Here is a 16814-nt window from a genome sequence, read left to right as displayed (position 1 = left end):
GCATGTGGGATCCTCCGGGACCGGGGCACGAACCCGTGTCCCCTGCATCAGCAGGCGGACTCTCAACCACTGCACCACCAGGGAAGCCCCTGCTCCTGTGATTTTTGATGCAGTCTAGCATATGAACCCACGGGAAGAATGTGTTTCAGAGTCTATACCGGGAATGAATGTGCTGTTAACCAAGAAAATGTTGGCTGAGCTCTTGAAACTATGGATCTTGTTTCTCTTCTTTTCCATTGGCTTCCAGAAAACTCATTGGCAAATGTGGTGCCTTCCTCCAGACAGATCCCTTGGCAAAATTCCTATTCAATAACTTACCTTGTCTTCATTTTATTTTCCTACCATTAGTTTCCCTCTGCTCCAATTTTCTTCACTTTTAAAACACCCTGTTGTTGTATATGTGTTTTGCTACACTGTCTTAAAGTGAGAAATGAATTTTTAAATACTCTAAGAAACCAGAGAACCCACACAATAGGAAATATAACCAGTAAACAAAAAGAGAGTGGCACGGACATATATACACTACCAAATGTAAAATAGATAGCTAGTGGGAAGCAGCCGCATAGCACAGGGAGATCAGCTCGGTGCTTTGTGTCCACCTAGAGGGGTGGGATAGGGAGGGTGGGAGGGAGGGAGACGCAAGAGGGAGGAGATATGGGGATGTATGTATATGTAGAGCTGATTCACTCTGTGATACAGCAGAAACTAACACACCATTGTAAAGCAATTATACTCCAGTAAAGATGTTAAAAAAATAAAAATAAATTAAAAAAAAAGATACCAAGAGAGTATAAACCTCACTAATAAAGAAGTGCATATTAAAACAAGGCACCATTTTTTTACTTATAATTTAATGTGGATCCTAAGCCCAAGGCTTAGCTCTTCACTGGTACTGTGAATTTTCAAAACGATTTTCTTTCCTTTAGTCAGGGATGGGGATTGGCATATGAATAATGAGATCAGTGCTTGTATATGTACCTAGGAGAACTGTAAACTTGCACAGTTGTTCTCACAAAATAATTTGATGATATTTATTAAATGCCATAAACTCTGATCCAGTAAGATTTCTTCTGGGTTCTAGAATAAGGAAATAATCCAGATTCTGGGAAATCTATATTACATATTAGGATATATGCATTTCCTATATACATTGGAATGTCATCTCAGCTTATCTTTTTTTTAAAAAAAAGCTGTGATCAAATATACATGCATAAAAATTTACCATCTTAACCAGTTTTAGGCTCACAGTCAGTGACATTAAGTACGTTCGCATTGTCGAGCAACCATCACCACTATCCACCTCCAGGACTTTTTCATCATTCTCAACATAAACTCTGTACCCATTAAACAATAACTCCCCATCCCCCCTCTCCTCAACTCCTGGTAACCACTATTCTATTTTCTGTCTCTATATTTGACTAATCTAGGTAATTCACATCAGTGGAACCATGTAATATTTGTGTCTGGCTTATTTTACTTAGCATAATATTTCAAGGTTCATTCATTTTGTAGCATGCATCAGAATTTCATTCCTTTTTTAAGGCTGAATAATATTTATATATATATATATATATATATATATATATAGCATTTTGTTAATCCATTTGTTCATTCTCGGGCATTTTTACTGTTTCTGCCTTTTGGCTATTGTGAATAGTGCTAGTGTACAAATATCTGTTTGAGTCCCTGCTTTCAATTCTTTGGGGTATACACCTAGAAGTGAAATTGCTTCTATTTTATATCAATGAAAAATTAGAAGCAAACATCATATACAACAAATAAGGAAACTGCTAACTAAATTATGGCACATGTCCTTTATATCCTGTCTCCTTTTAAAATGAGGACCCTAGAGGCCTCACAGGCCACCTTCCCAGGCCCCTGTTCTCCACGCCTCGCACTGTCTCCATCCACCACCGCATCTGTCCTGCCATGTTGATCGTTTCCCCTGCTAGAGGAAATGATCCTGTCAGGATATGGATTTTGTCTTCCATCTCTGGCCTCGATTCTTTAATAGCTGGAACATGATATGAGCATGATAAATGTTGATTAGGTAAAAGAGAGATTAGCAGGAAATAGCAGAGTCAAAAATCACCTCATAATAAATTTGATTCAGCTGTTTGTTGACTGACTGTGAAAACCTTATCAAGGACATGAACCTAGACTCGAATTTGGGGAATACAAAGTGAAAATCTTACAAGTGATAGGAAAGTCTTTGGAGGAGTGTGACTATACCTCGTACATCACGGCACTAAAGTCGGTCCTTTATTTTAAATATTTTAAATAAAACACTTTATTTTAGCGTTTAATATACAGCGAGAGTGTAAGATTCTTGAAAGATCTGGAATCTTTCAGGAGGGCCAGATGAATCTTTCTTACATGGAAACATTCACAATTACACATTACTCTTCCCCTTTTATTCCGATGAACGTGCATACAAATATACACGCCTGCGTTTTGAGATAATAAATATGTCCAATATTCTAAAATGCCAGTGCTAATAAAGATTTAATAGCCACAATATATCTAACCCACTCCTAAGTCTGAAGAAATAAATTGGCTTTTAGTAACAGACATCAGTAATCCCAAGTCTTATTCAATCTAGATCTTCCCTCTTTTCATTTACTACTGCATCTTCTTGAGAGTTGAGTGAGACCTTTATTCACTGTCACCTCCTCTGGGAAGTCTTCCCTGATCCACCCCATCCTGGAGCACATCCATCACTCTCTCCCTCCTTCCATTGCTTTACTTACTCTTCCTGTCCTCGACTGCCACCAGACATGCCACCTGTTTGATCTTTCCCTTGTTTCTTTTCTGTCCCTCATTTAAGAAGGTACGTTCCTTGAAGGCAAAAGCTTTTATCCACCCAGCACCTAAGCAACACCTAGAAAATAACAGCAATTCAATAAAAATTTGTGAAACACATAAAGAAATGCTTAATTAAAAAGTCAGGACCTATAGAAGAGATCATAGGCAAAACGTTCTCTGACATAAATAGCTGATTCACTTTGCTGTACAGTAGAAACTAACACAATATTGGAAAGCAACTATACTCCAATAAAAATTTAAGCAACAGAAATGAGCTATCAAGCCATGAAAAGACATGGAGGAACCTTAAATGCATATTACTAAGGGAAATAAGTCAATCTGAAAAGACTCCATACTGCATGATTCCATCTGTATGACATCTGAAAAAGGCAAAACTGTGGAGACAGTGAAAGAATCAGTGATTGTCAGGGTTGGAGGAGGGGTAGGACAAGTTAAATAGAGAGAGCACAGAGGATTTTAGGGCAGTGAAACTCCTCTGTGTTATACTCTAATGGTGGAAACATGTCATTATACATTTGTCCAAACCCATAGAATGTACAACACTAAGAGCTGATTCACTTTGTTATAAAGCAGAAACTAACACTCCATTGTAAAGCAATTATACCCCAATAAAGATGTCAAAAAAAAAAAGATTGAACCATAATGTGAACTATGGACTTTGGGTGATTATGATGAGTCAACGTAGGTTCATCAATTGTCACAAATGTACAGCTCTGGTGGGGGATGATGGGGGAGGCTAAGTGTGTGGGCAGGAGAATATGGGAGCTCTCTGTACCTTCCTCTTAACCTCTGTACCTTCCTCTTAACTCTCTGTACCTTCCTCTTAACCTTGTTGTGAAACTAAAACTGCTCTCAAAACTAGTGTCTTTAAAAAAAACAAGACAAAACTCTACAAATATCAAATGCTGGAGAGGGTGTGGAGAAAAGGGAACCCTTCCACACTGTTGGTGGGAATGTAAGTTGGTACAGCCACTATAGAGAACAGTATGAAGGTTCCTCAGAAAACTAAAAAGAGAATTACCGTATTATCCAGCAATCCCACTCCTGGGCATGTATCCAGACAAAAATTAATCCAAAAAGATACATGCACCCCTAGGTTCATAGCAGCACTATTCACAATAGCCAAGACATGGAAACAACCTAAATGTCCATTGACAGATGAATGGATAAAGAAGATGTAGTATATATATACAATGGAATACTACTCAGCCATAAAAAAGAACGAAATAATGCCATTTGCAGCAACATGCAACATGCAGAGATTATCATACTAAGTGATGTAAGTCAGAAAGAGAAAGACAAATACCATATAATATCACTTATATGTGGAATCTAAAATATGACACAAATGAACCTACCTATGAAACAGAAACAGACTCATGGGCATATGGAACAAACTTGTGGTTGCCAAGGGGGAGTAGGTTGGGGGAGGGATGGAGTGGTAGATTGGGGTCAGCAGATGTAAGCTATTATATAGAGGATGGATAATAAACAAGGTCCTACTGTATAGCACAGAGAAATGTATTCAGTATCCTATGATAAGCCATAATGGAAAAGAATATTTAAAAAAAAGAATGTATATATATGTATAACTGAATCACTTTGCTGTACAGCAGAATTTAGCACAATATTGTAAATCAACTATACTACAATAAAAAAACTAAAATAAAATGAAATTTTTTAGAATATTACTCAGTCATAAAAAGGAATAAAATTGGGTCATTTGTAGAGACATGGATGAATCCAGAGACTGTCATACAGAGTGAAGTAAGTCAGAAAGAGAAAAACAAATATCGTATATTAACACACATATGTGGAACCTAGAAAAATGGTACAGATGAACTGGTTTGCAGGGCAGAAATAGAGGCACAGATGTAGAGAACAAACATATGGACACCAAGGGGAGAAAGTGGCGGGGTGGTGCTGGTGGTGGTGTGATGAATTGGGAGATTGGGATTGACATGTATACACTAATATGTAAAAAATAGATAACTAATAAGAACCTGCTGTATAAAAAATAAATACAATAAAGTTCCAAAAAAATAAATTAAAAAAAGAATTAAAAAAAAATAAAATTTACCATTTTAATTAAAAAAAAAAAACGCCAGGACCTAAATTATATATACAACACACACTTACACAGACACACACACACAGACACACACACACACACACACACACACACACACACACACAATGATTACATTTAAATACAGTCAAAATTAACAGTAACATCAGAACTGTAATATCGGTGAAATTGTGACTGATTCTTTTCTGTATTCTAAATATTCTAATGTAATTGCATTACTTTTGTTGCGGGCTATCTGCCATGGTAGGGTGCTACCAAGGTGGGAGTTTACTACCAAGAATCCTTATGTTGGCACTTCAGTGAATTCGTAGTTCTCCAGAATCTTTTTCTCAACTTTGCAAGCTGAGCTAGTTGACTTTTTTCACAATCTGAAAGTAAGTAGATCGTTCTTCAATGGATGTACTCAAATTAACCTTGACTGCAAAAGACTAGTACATAAATCTAAATGCAAATTATGTCTTTAAAACAAGAAATTTAACTGCCAAAGGGACCTTGAGTTGTACCCTTTTAACTTAGTGACCATGGAATCAGATAAACAGTACTTGGATTTAAGTTCTGACGTTTAATGGGATTGATTGTTCTATGTGGGGACTTGCCAGCTGTATCACTTCAAAAAAGCTGTTCCTGTCCCGAGACAGATGAAGTCCACTGGCCAGGAGAACTTCTCTTGGGCAGAGCTGGGATGTAATGGCAAATCTCCCTCAGTGACTTTGCAGACTTCCATCACCGATGATCTACCTCCTTTTCTGATTGACATGTTTTTTCTTATAACATATTAACTAAATTTAACTCATAATAGCTTTTGGACATGCTAATAGAGCCAGTTTTGTATTGCACTTCCTGCTTCTGGACCTGAGCAATATTTATATTTGAGTCCTGTTTTGCATATATTCTAAAGTCATTATTATGCTTTGATTTTACAGATGACTCTCAGAGACCCAGGACATTTTTTTTGCTGCTGCCTGCATTAGAATAATAAAAATAATTTCTAAAGTCAGGATGGTAAATATTCCATATTAGGTAAGGTCCCTTTTTAACCACGTTTTAAAAAATATACACGCTTTAGAACCTGCAACAGAGTCCTAGTTTGAGTCTAAGGTGTGTTCACCTCGAATCTATTCTACTATCCTGACATTGCACAGGGACTAGTGAGACAGGCTCACCAGGGGTCTATTTAAATGATGATCAAGGTTCTTCCCAGGAAAAAACTCATTCTAATAAGAGAGTCAATGGCCCAAGCTTGGAAGAGAGAAGTGAATGAGAGCATAGCAGGTGACTGTCACTCAGACTGTCCTCCAGCCCACACCCACTGCAGGTTGCACCAAGAAGAGCCAAAATAATTCCTTCTCTGAAGCCTCCATGGGACGTTCAGACTGTGAAACATCAGCCACACTAGAGCCGGTGATGGCGAGGTATTGGTAGCAGGAGCTCTGTACACCTTGTCACCAGGGGTGGTGATCAATTCAATGACCTAGATTTCAAGGGCGCAGAGGTCAGTGCCCTCATTGCCAGAATCACCAAGCAACTAGAACACTGGCAGCTCTGGTGCTTTGGGCGGACACTGGTGACACAGCTGACTAAGACATCTGCCATACCTGGAGTCATTATTGTAGCTAGCCAGGACAGGAGATGGCTTTGAAGTTTTTATGACACAGACATTTCCTAGAGATCTCTAGACCATTTTACCAAATTTGAGAGGGCTGAAATTTCTGCAGACCAAGTGAGAACAGATACATAGAAGTACTGCTTTGTAATTATTGTTTCTACCGTCCCAAGGTTTACCAAGGTAGGCGCAGCCTAGGAAATAACATTTACACCTAAAAGTTAAGTTTCAGTTGGATACAATCCTTTCACTTATGGAAGATGACTCATTCTCAGATGACAGAAGACCAGGTAGTCACTGTGATTCCCAGTAAAATCAAGCTACATCCAGCTTAAAAAAAAAAATGGTTATAAATTTGAAAAAATTATTTTTAAAATGCCAAAAAGTAACAATGATGTCATAAACACCCATTTCCACCCCTCAAAATTAACATTAATATTTTGCCATATGTGCTCCAGATCTTAACCTTTTAAGAACTAAAGCAACAGAGTCAAGGAAACTGTCCCCTACATTCCCTTCTCCACCCCCATTCTCATCCCTCACCTTCCACCCTATGAGAAAGTCGTGGATGCAACTTTTAAATATACAACAAATAATATAGCACATTATTTATGAATATAAAAATACATGCACCCCAATGTTCATAGCAGCATTATTTACAATAGCCAAGATACGGAAGCACCCTAAGCGTCCATCAACAGACAAATGGATAAAGAAGATGTAGTATATATACACAATGGAATACTACTCAGCCATAAAAAAGACTGAAATTTTGCCATTTGCAACAACACGGATGAACTTGGAGGGTATTATGCCTGGTGAAGTAAGTCAGACAAAGACAGACAAATACTGTATGATACCACTTACATGTGGAATCTAAAAATACAATGGACTAGTGAATATAACAAAAAAGAAGCAAACTCACGTATATAGAGAACAAACCAGTAGTTACCAGTGGGGAGAGGGAAGAAGAGGAGAGGGTCAAGATAAGTGTATGGGATCAAGAGGTACAAACCACTATGTATAAAATTAATAAGCTGCAAGGATATATTATACAGCCCAGGGAGAGCCAATATTTTATAATAATTATAAATGGCATATAATCTTTAAAAATTGTGAATCACCATGTTGTATACCTGAAACTTATATAATGTTGTAAATAAACTATACCTCAATAATGAATAAATAAATAAATAAATAGTAAATTAAAATAAAAAGCAAAAGTATAAAGACAAGGAATAGCTGTATCAAGGCAAATTTTTAATATAAGAGATAGGAAGAGAATGTTTTACTCTTCTTATAAATACTGTAAATGTAGAGAACCTGATTACTTTTAAGGAAAAGTAATTAAGGACAGCCAAATACTTATTGAAAAGTATAACAGCCGTAATCTCACTCTTCCTTTTCAGTTGAGTGTGAGAAAATGATAGGAAAAAGTTGGGAACTGGGAACCAGAGATAAGATAGTGTTTGTTCCTTCCAGCAGTTCTTCCTTTTTAGAAACTGAAGGAAGAGGTGACTAGGAGAGACCTACAGTTGATCTCTGAGCAGTGAGTAGCTGCAGGCACCATGATGCCAGCCAAGCCTAAAGGATAAGACCCATCCCTGGGCATGGGTGTTTTGATTCCAAGCTAAGAAATTCAAGGTAAGCTATAAAAAGCATTCTAATCGGGGCCTACATGTGTTTGATTACAAACAATAGATATACCTAAAATTAGTTTTCAAGTTACCCAATTTTTCCCTAATCTTGCCATGGTTTTGCTTCAAAAGTGACTATAGGGCTTCATTTAATTACAAGAGTCATTAAAAGTATTTAAATGAGGTTTTCCATTGAAAAGCAAAAATAATGTACAAATTGGGGATTATATTTCAAGGGTCAGATTCTAATTAAACAAGGAGATTAAAACTATTATTTATTGCTGCTTCTTTCTAAAACCCAACCAATAATAACAATATTAAGGGAATAAGAATTTATTAACTCCCAAGTTCTCAGAGCACGGGTGGGGCTTGGCAACTGACCTTAGACTGAGGGCAAGAGCGTAAGTCACCGAAAAAGCAAACCACAGGAAATACAAGGGCAGACAAGAGCAGAAGAGAGTTAGCAACAAAGTTCTAGAAGCTGGAAAAGGTGTGGACTTGAGGCAACTGAGTGAGTCAAAGGGAGAAGGTAGAAAGTACCACAGTGGAGAACATGGGGAAGAAGACAAGAACTCATCTCTTCACATCATAGAATTCTAGAAAGATTCAACATTGGGAGGTGCTGGGAGACGAGGCTGATTGATAAATAACTCCTGTCCCCCAGCTTTTTCTCAGTTGAATATACAACCGGTTAAGACATAGATGCAGGAACCGGGCAGCAGGAGATCAAAATGTCACTTTTAATGTGAAATCCTGGATTGGATCCTGGACCAGAAAAAGACTGGTGGGAAAACTGATGAAATTCAAAAAAGGTCTGTGTGTTAGTTTATTGTAATGTACTGTGATCTCCTGCTTTCTATCTCTGTCCTATAGTTACATAAAACATTAACATTAGGGGAAGCTGGACAAAGGGTATCTAGGAACTCTCTGTACTGTTTTTTGCAACTTGCCTGTAAGTGTAAAATCTCTCAAAAATCAAAACTTCTTTGCAAGTTAAATGTCTCCTTTATCACAAATAAAGCTCTTCTGAGAAAGCATAGCTTATTCTGCCTGAACTAGATAGATTTGCCAACTCCACCCCTGAATTAGACAGATTTACCCAATCAGAATCACAAGCCATGATGGGACAACTCATGTCTCATCACAGGACAGTGCCACGGGCCCTAAGCTGATCCCCGGCCAAAAACTGTTAAGAACACATGCTCTGCTACAGACAGGCAAATCTTAAGTGTAAGAAGTTAGGATCACGTAAAAGAAAAGTGAGAGGAAAGGGCTGAGCCGTGACTGCCCAGTTCTTTTCCAAAACTCTCCGATTAAGTCACTCTTGTCACCTGGGGAGGAGTGAAGGCACGAGAAGAAAGAATCCAAGAGCATTATTCTAATAAATGACCTCAGATGTTTTGGTCTCAAGACGCTTTCATACTATTAAAAAATATTGATGGGCTTCCCTGGTGGCGCGGTGGTTGAGAGCCCGCCTGCCGATGCAGGGGACACGGGTTCGTGCCCCGGTCCGGGAAGATCCCACATGCCGCGGAGCGGCTGGGCCCGTGAGCCATGGCCGCTGAGCCTGCGCGTCCGGAGCCTGTGCTCCGCAACGGGAGAGGCCACAACAGTGAGAGGCCCATGTAACACACACACACACACACACAAAAGTATTGAAGACCTCAAAGAGCTTTTGTTCATGTTGGTTATATACTAAAATATCAGCTTTGGGGAAATATATACATATATATTTTATATATTTATATATAAAGGTATTGTGTATATATATACATAAATATATATATATATTTCCCAAAAGCTGAAACTTTTAGTATTTCTTTATTAATTCACTTAACAATATTAATAAATCCAGTACATGTTAACGTGAATAACATATTTTATGAAAGATAAATTTATATTTCAAACCAAGAAAACATAGTGAGAAGAGTGGCTTTGTTGCACATTTTTATAAATCTCAGTAATGTTTGGCTTAGCAGAAGACAGCCAGATTCTCATATCTGCTTCTGCATTTAATCTGTTGCATTATCACACATCATGTTGCCTCTAGAAAATTCCCCTGTACGCTCACGGGAATATGTGAGTGAAAAGGGCAAATCTCATCTTAGTGTTATTATAAAAATTCTTTTGACTTTTCAGACCCCCAGACCACACTCTGAGAACCGATGCTCTAATAAATGCCCCTCTATGTGCAGTAACAGCAAAGTGCATGTTCCGCAGACCGGAGACCGGAAGTGCTTGTGAAGGTTGGGGAGAGGCTGAGTCTGAACCAGAGCCGCACTGGTTGAAAGTCTGTCTTTGAAGCAGCTAAACCCCTTGCCCTGAGTCCCCTCCCTTAGCTGCTACAATGAGGTAACTGCCTGTCTCCCTCCATGTTGCCAATTTACTGAAAGCCTAAACGCAGACAAGCTCCAGACTCAGGGATGCCAGCCAGAGCTGAGGAAAACAGGGTGAAATCATGCATAAGGTGTGATGAGATCTCCCATCCTTCTTACTCTGCTCTGCTCTTAGAATCCTGCAGCCTACTTTGTTATCCATCCCCCAACAAACACACCGTAAGCAAGAGACTGGGTAATTTTTCTCTGAGGAAACTAAACAATACAAGAGGAAAAAAAAAGACCTATAAATATGAGAGTGAGATACCTATAAATATGAGAGTTGAGAGTTGAGATACATTTCCTCTCTGAGCCACAGAGATGGGCGATCTACACATAACGGGATGACACTGCAAATGAGGCGGCCCATTTCCTACGTTGCTCCTGCGTGTTTTCAGAGAAAAAACCCCACAGCCAACCCTGGCCTCCTACCTCACATCTCTGCAAGACCCCCATTTCATGCTTCAACAGCCAGATGAGCGATGGAAAAGCTGTTGGTCGTGATGCAAAAGCCTACCAAGAGCCAGCAAGTGTCAGTCAAAGAATGAAGAAAGAAATGGCATTCCAGGACCTCTGTGAAATGCCCCAAGATAGAAGCTTGACTCCTTCGTATCTAGAGTGACTGAGTCTAGCTGGGTGACTTTTACGCTTGAACACAGGTGACATTTTTAAGGGTTGAGTCTGAGAACACCCCATTGCTTTGACACTGGGTAGTGAACAGGAAAACAATACAGCTCAGGTGTAATAGGTCTTTCTTAGTAAGAAAAGAGCCCATTTTAAAACAATTTTACTTCATGTGACTTATGGTGACTTTGAAAATGGATTCTTTTTTTTTTTTTTTTTTTTGGCTTAGCTTTGCTTTCTTGCCTTTGTCTGAAATTCTACTATAGTAATAGTATAAAATGTAAACTAATTACAACTGGGTAGAAGGACAGGTTTCCCCTACTATCTGAAAGTAGAGCTGTTCCTACAAAACCTTTCTTGTAAGCCAAAAAGGCGTAAAGCAAAGAAGCAAGTACCTTAGGACACATCTTGCTAACGATGCACAAAATAAATTGAGATTCCCGGGGAAGGAGCTTGGTGGCACCACTCTTGCCACTCAGGGTTTCCACTGCTCCTACAACAGCCCCTGCGAAACAAACACTGAACGCTATTTTTGCTTCTTTCTTCTTTTCAGAAACGTGAAAATCCTTTTCAGATTTATCTAGGTTAGTGAAAATAGGTATCAGTGTAAGTCTTTCATAAAAGCAAAGTGGTGTACAGTGAACTTTCGAAAAGTGGGGAATACCTGTACAGCAAAGATAAAGGCAATCAACAGATAATACCAAGACCTTAGCCTCTTCCTCATGAATGTCTTTTTCTAGACTTACTAACATTCTCTCAGTCGAAGGTATGTACATGTAACTAAATACTCAAAAAAAGAAAACGCTAAAAAAAAAAAGACCGTATGTTTAAGCCTCTTAAGCTTAAGCTTAACCTTCCTTTATTCAGATCTTGTGAGCTATCTATTCTCAAAAATTCAAACAGAATTGCTAGCTTGAAATTTCTAAATATACAGGGGAATGCACAACATGTAAATTAACTAATCAAAAGTTGCCATTAGAATAGAGAAGGCTAAAGGAAGTTTCTAACCAGAAACCAGGATACTTTTCACCTCTAGAGTTCTTCCCCATTTGTCTAGTCAGAAAATATTTATTGAGAAAGTATGTTTCAAGCACTGTTTCAGGCTCTGGGGGCACAGTGTTCTGGTTGTCTATTGCTGCTAAATGAGAGATCCCAACATCTAAATAAATGACAATCGTTTTATTATTATGCCACATATTTCTGGAGGTTGATGAGGCAGTTGTCTCTTGGGGTCACTGATATAGTGGCAGTCAGATGGTGACTGGGGCCTGGAGTCATCACAAAAGTTTCCTTAGTCACATGTCTGGTAGTCGATCCCGGACCTCATCAATTAATGTCACTGCATCAATAAAACACAGCCTATTCTTGGAGCCAGGGTTTCCTCACAGCATGGTGGTTGGGTTCCAAGACTGAGAATCCCTAGGGGACCAGGAGGAAGCTGTATCACTTTTATGAGTTAGCCTTGGAAATCACATAGCATCGCTTCTGCCAGTAGCCACAGGCCTGCCAAGATTCAAGTGGAAAAGCATAGCCCATCCTCCCCTGCCCCCCGACATCTCTTGCTGGAGGAGTGTCAATATCACATTCTAAGAAGACAGGAGATCTTATGGCCATCTTGGAAAATTCAATCTGCCATGCAAAGTAAACAAAAGTATAAAGTCTCTGCCCTCGTACACATGCTTAGGGATGGGAGGAGCCTGGCAATAAACAAATCCAGAGATAAATACAGGAAATATCAGATGATGATAATCCTATGAAGAATAAGGGAAAGAAAGGGGTATTGAGAGTAGTATCTCCTTTACGGAGAGTGGTCACAAAAGGCTTCTCTGATAAGGGGCCATTTAAGCAGAGATCCTGGAGCAACCGAACGATTGAGCCATGCATTCCAGGTGGAAGAAATGGCAAGTGCAAAGATCACGAGGGCAGACACTGCTTCCAGTAGTCAGAGAATGACCAGGAAGACAGTGTGGTTGGAACAGCGGCAAGGACTCAAGAAGTGGGCAGAGAGGTGGCTGGGGACCAACCTTGCAGAGCCTTTGGCCATGGTGAGGACCATGGCCTGTGCTCTGAGTGAAAATGAGAAGCCACGGAGAGTTTCTAGTGGGGAAATGGCAAAAATTGACTTGCATCTTGTAGGAAAACTCTGGCTGCTGTGTGACAAATGGAGCACAGCATTAGGGTGGAAGCGGGAGACCAGTTTTGAGACTTTTACAACCATCCAGGTGTGACGTGATGGTACCTCAGACAAGGTGTCAGCAGAGGAGGTGGTGAGAAGTGGCCAGCTTCTGATGCTAAAAACATCAAACTCCATTTTTTTAGCCTTTGGATAATAAGCCATGTTTATTGATCTAAATATTAAAACCTTGGCTTAAACAGTAAATATTAAAAGATAAAAATGCATCCATTATCATTGGGCTGCATATCACAAGCAAATTTTCTTTTAACATAGCATTATGGGTTATCTCAGACACTCTGGAAAACTTTTCCTTCTACGTACAGCTTTACTCTTTTTCCCTCCTATGACACAGTCTAGTCTCCACATCCAAAGTGAAATGCAGGGGGCTTCCCTGGTGGCGCAGTGGTTGAGAATCTGCCTGCCAATGCAAGGAACACGGGTTTGAGCCCTGGTCCGGGAAGATCCCACATGCTGCAGAGCAACGAAGAGTAGCCCCCGGCTCGCTGCAACTATAGAAAGCCAGCGCGCAGCAATAAAGACCCAAAGCAGCCAAAAATAAATGAATAAATAAATAAATAAAATTTAAAAAAAAAAAAAACAAAGTGAAATGCAAAATCAAGGCCATCAGCACTGAGGTCAAAAAACATTTAACTGAAATACCAAGGCAACTGAAGAAAAAGCGTTTTACTGGTGCATAGGATTTAGGTAGTTACCTCAAATGTTCATCTCCCTTTACATAAGCAGGTAACAGTAGCAGCTGAGTTGAAACTCACGGGTAAGAAAAACGTCGCCCCTGTGAGGCCAATGGCTTTTTGTAGGACGAGAGAGTAAACCACTCATCAGCGTACTCAGTGCCCTAAAGGAGGTCATTCCCTCCCACACATCAGATCACTTTATTCCCAGGGAGTTTTACGTTCATACTGGTTCATTGACCATGCAGTCAGGACGGTTATGCAGCTCTTAATAGATTATGGGTTATTGCCTTATTATGTTTGCTAAATGGTGGTACATCTAATCATTTTTATCATGTAGGGACATTTCATGATGTCTCTCTGGCCTAGCCAAAGCCCAAAACAGGATTCCCTGTTTATCCCCTTATGCCGTAACTAAAAGTTAGCGGAACCCATTAAAGAGTACATCATAAACCAGTTAGTAATTCCTTACTTTTCTCTATGAGTGGATAACGTGTGCCTGCTCAAATTACAGCTCATTTGAGAAGACACTTTACTACGCTGCTACTACAATTCGGCATTATTTCATTTTTCCAGTATCAACAGCATCATGCAGTAGCTGAGATCCTCCTGTGAGATTCCATAGGAATCGAGCTTGTCCTTGCAAGATAATCACTCACCCTTCAGGTCCAGCATCGTGACCAGCACTCTGAATAGCTGCAACAGCGGCACTAAACTGGAGCCAAACCACATCCAAAGACGAGGCACTTCCCTGGGGAATCAGGTGGTACTTGGGATATTAGGGCTTTCGGTCGCCTATTTCCAAATTTACACTATTATCTTGCTGCCACCACGAGAAGTTAATTACTACGTTCTGTTAGGCTCTTTTTGCTTTGACCCATCCACCAAGATCAAGCATATGCAAAATGACCACAATCCATCCCAGGCCAAGGCCAAGATCCTATCCATGGATTATGGAGAAAGAGAAACTCTTGGATTATTGCAAAATATCCAGCTCTAGTATCCAAAGAGAGAACAACAATCTTTAAAAAAAAAAAAAAGAAAGAAAGAAAAAAGAAAATTTTGTAACTTTATCAACATCTATTTTCACCAAACAACTCATTAAATCACTATAAAAGTCAACGCATATGGTCGGATTTGACGGTTTAAATTCCAGAAAGAGTTATAAGTCAAGTTAAACTCCTAATACATGATATAGTCTGTGTGGCTCGTCCATGAATTATAACATTTTCATTACATTACAACTGCAAATTATCAACTTTGTCCTGCCAATCTCTTGATTAAATGAGGGATTGTTTGGCATTATGAAAATATATTATGATAATGGATGACTCCATCATTTGTCTCGATTATTTCAATATCCTTATTTAAAGCTTAATCACTAGAGCATCTGACCCAGACTGAATTGTTGATTTAACAAAGTGATAGCAGCAGGGACAAAATAGAAAAAAAAAAAAATTTGGCCAAAAAGGCCCATGTTTCATAGTCATTATCTTGCTCTGTCTCATCGTATTTTTCTCTAATATTTGTGTCCCTTCAATATTTTTGGTGTCCATTTTGATCACTTTCGTTCCTTCTCTTCAAAGTTATTCTTGCTTTACAGGCCTTATTCCCATTGGCCCAACTGAAGGGTATTTTATTCCGTGTCTTACACCAATAATGGGGCAATAACTTGTACCCATCAAGTTTCCTCATAAAATGGTTTAATGTCTTGAAGCAGTGCCAGTATGTCAGCTGAGGGAGTGAATCAAGTAGATATCATTTCACATTTATCGGAGACCCACAGTGCATTAACTCCTTAGAAAGAACTTGCTTAAAAATTATCCTCTTTTAGAAGTTTCGATTCTAAAACTAAAGGACACATAAATATTTCAAAATATAAATAATATGTACCTATATATTCATCAGTTTTAATATTTTTTCTTTTATTTGTATTCATTTTGGATTAAAGTAGTTTGTTCACGTTTTTCTAGTCGTGAATAAATACATATTCATTACAAAAATGTTGAAAATAAAAAGTTCTAAAAAAAAAAAGTAATGATCACCCACAATCTAAATACCCAAAGATATGGAATGGTAACATTTTATGATTTTCACAATTAATTCTGATTTACATTTTCCATTAATAGTACAAGAGAAAAAGAATTAGTGCAGTATTAGCAGAAATTTTCTCAAGGAGAAAACCATCTTTGTTTAGGAACACACCTATACAGACGTGTTTGATTATAAAATTGAAGCCCACAAGGTTTGGCTCGAATCTTCTGAGGCAGGACAAAAGAATATCTAAATGGTTTTCCCCAGAAATGGATAAGAATCAAAATCTACAAGGAAAGAGGAGGAATTAAAGAGGAGAGGGGCTCCCCTGGCATGGCAGAAGAGATGATCAGTAATTTTTAAGGCAGTTCTATCTAAAGGGTAGAACAGGAATGTCTAATATGCTTTTAATAGAATCAATGAACACAGACCCTCTAACCCTCCAGGTCAACCACCATCAACCCCTAAATCTTCATAAAATCTGCAATACTCAGCAGCTTAAGTTGGTGGGACTTTGAAAAGACACTGGATAAGGGCAATATGCAGCAGGCTAATACCAGACAGGAAAAGAAACAACATCCAAGAGGGCAGAATGCAGACTGGAAATCGAACCTGGAACCAAAGTAGGAACTCACAGCCAGAGTGATTATGAAAAATGTCACTTCCTTGGAAGCCTAAAGATACTGGAAGAAACATTGAGTATCCCCCTGGAATGGAGACATAAACCAAATTTTATTTAAATATCAAGGACAGATGAC

At 38.9% G+C, this 16814-nt stretch overlaps 1 pseudogene; it reads right to left on the bottom strand.

Moving 5' to 3' along the window:
- The window catches only part of LOC103076911 (60S ribosomal protein L32 pseudogene), a 15771-nt pseudogene extending 1074 nt beyond the window's left edge, over positions 1-14697 (bottom strand).
- Between the last annotated feature and the right edge of the window lie 2117 nt (positions 14698-16814).

This window comes from Lipotes vexillifer, unplaced genomic scaffold (genome assembly GCF_000442215.2).
Source record: "Lipotes vexillifer unplaced genomic scaffold, Lipotes_vexillifer_v1.1 scaffold63, whole genome shotgun sequence".
Taxonomy (NCBI): Eukaryota; Metazoa; Chordata; class Mammalia; order Artiodactyla; family Lipotidae; genus Lipotes; species Lipotes vexillifer.
Note: the sequence above shows the minus strand (reverse complement) of the source record. Positions and strands in the feature narration are given on the sequence as shown.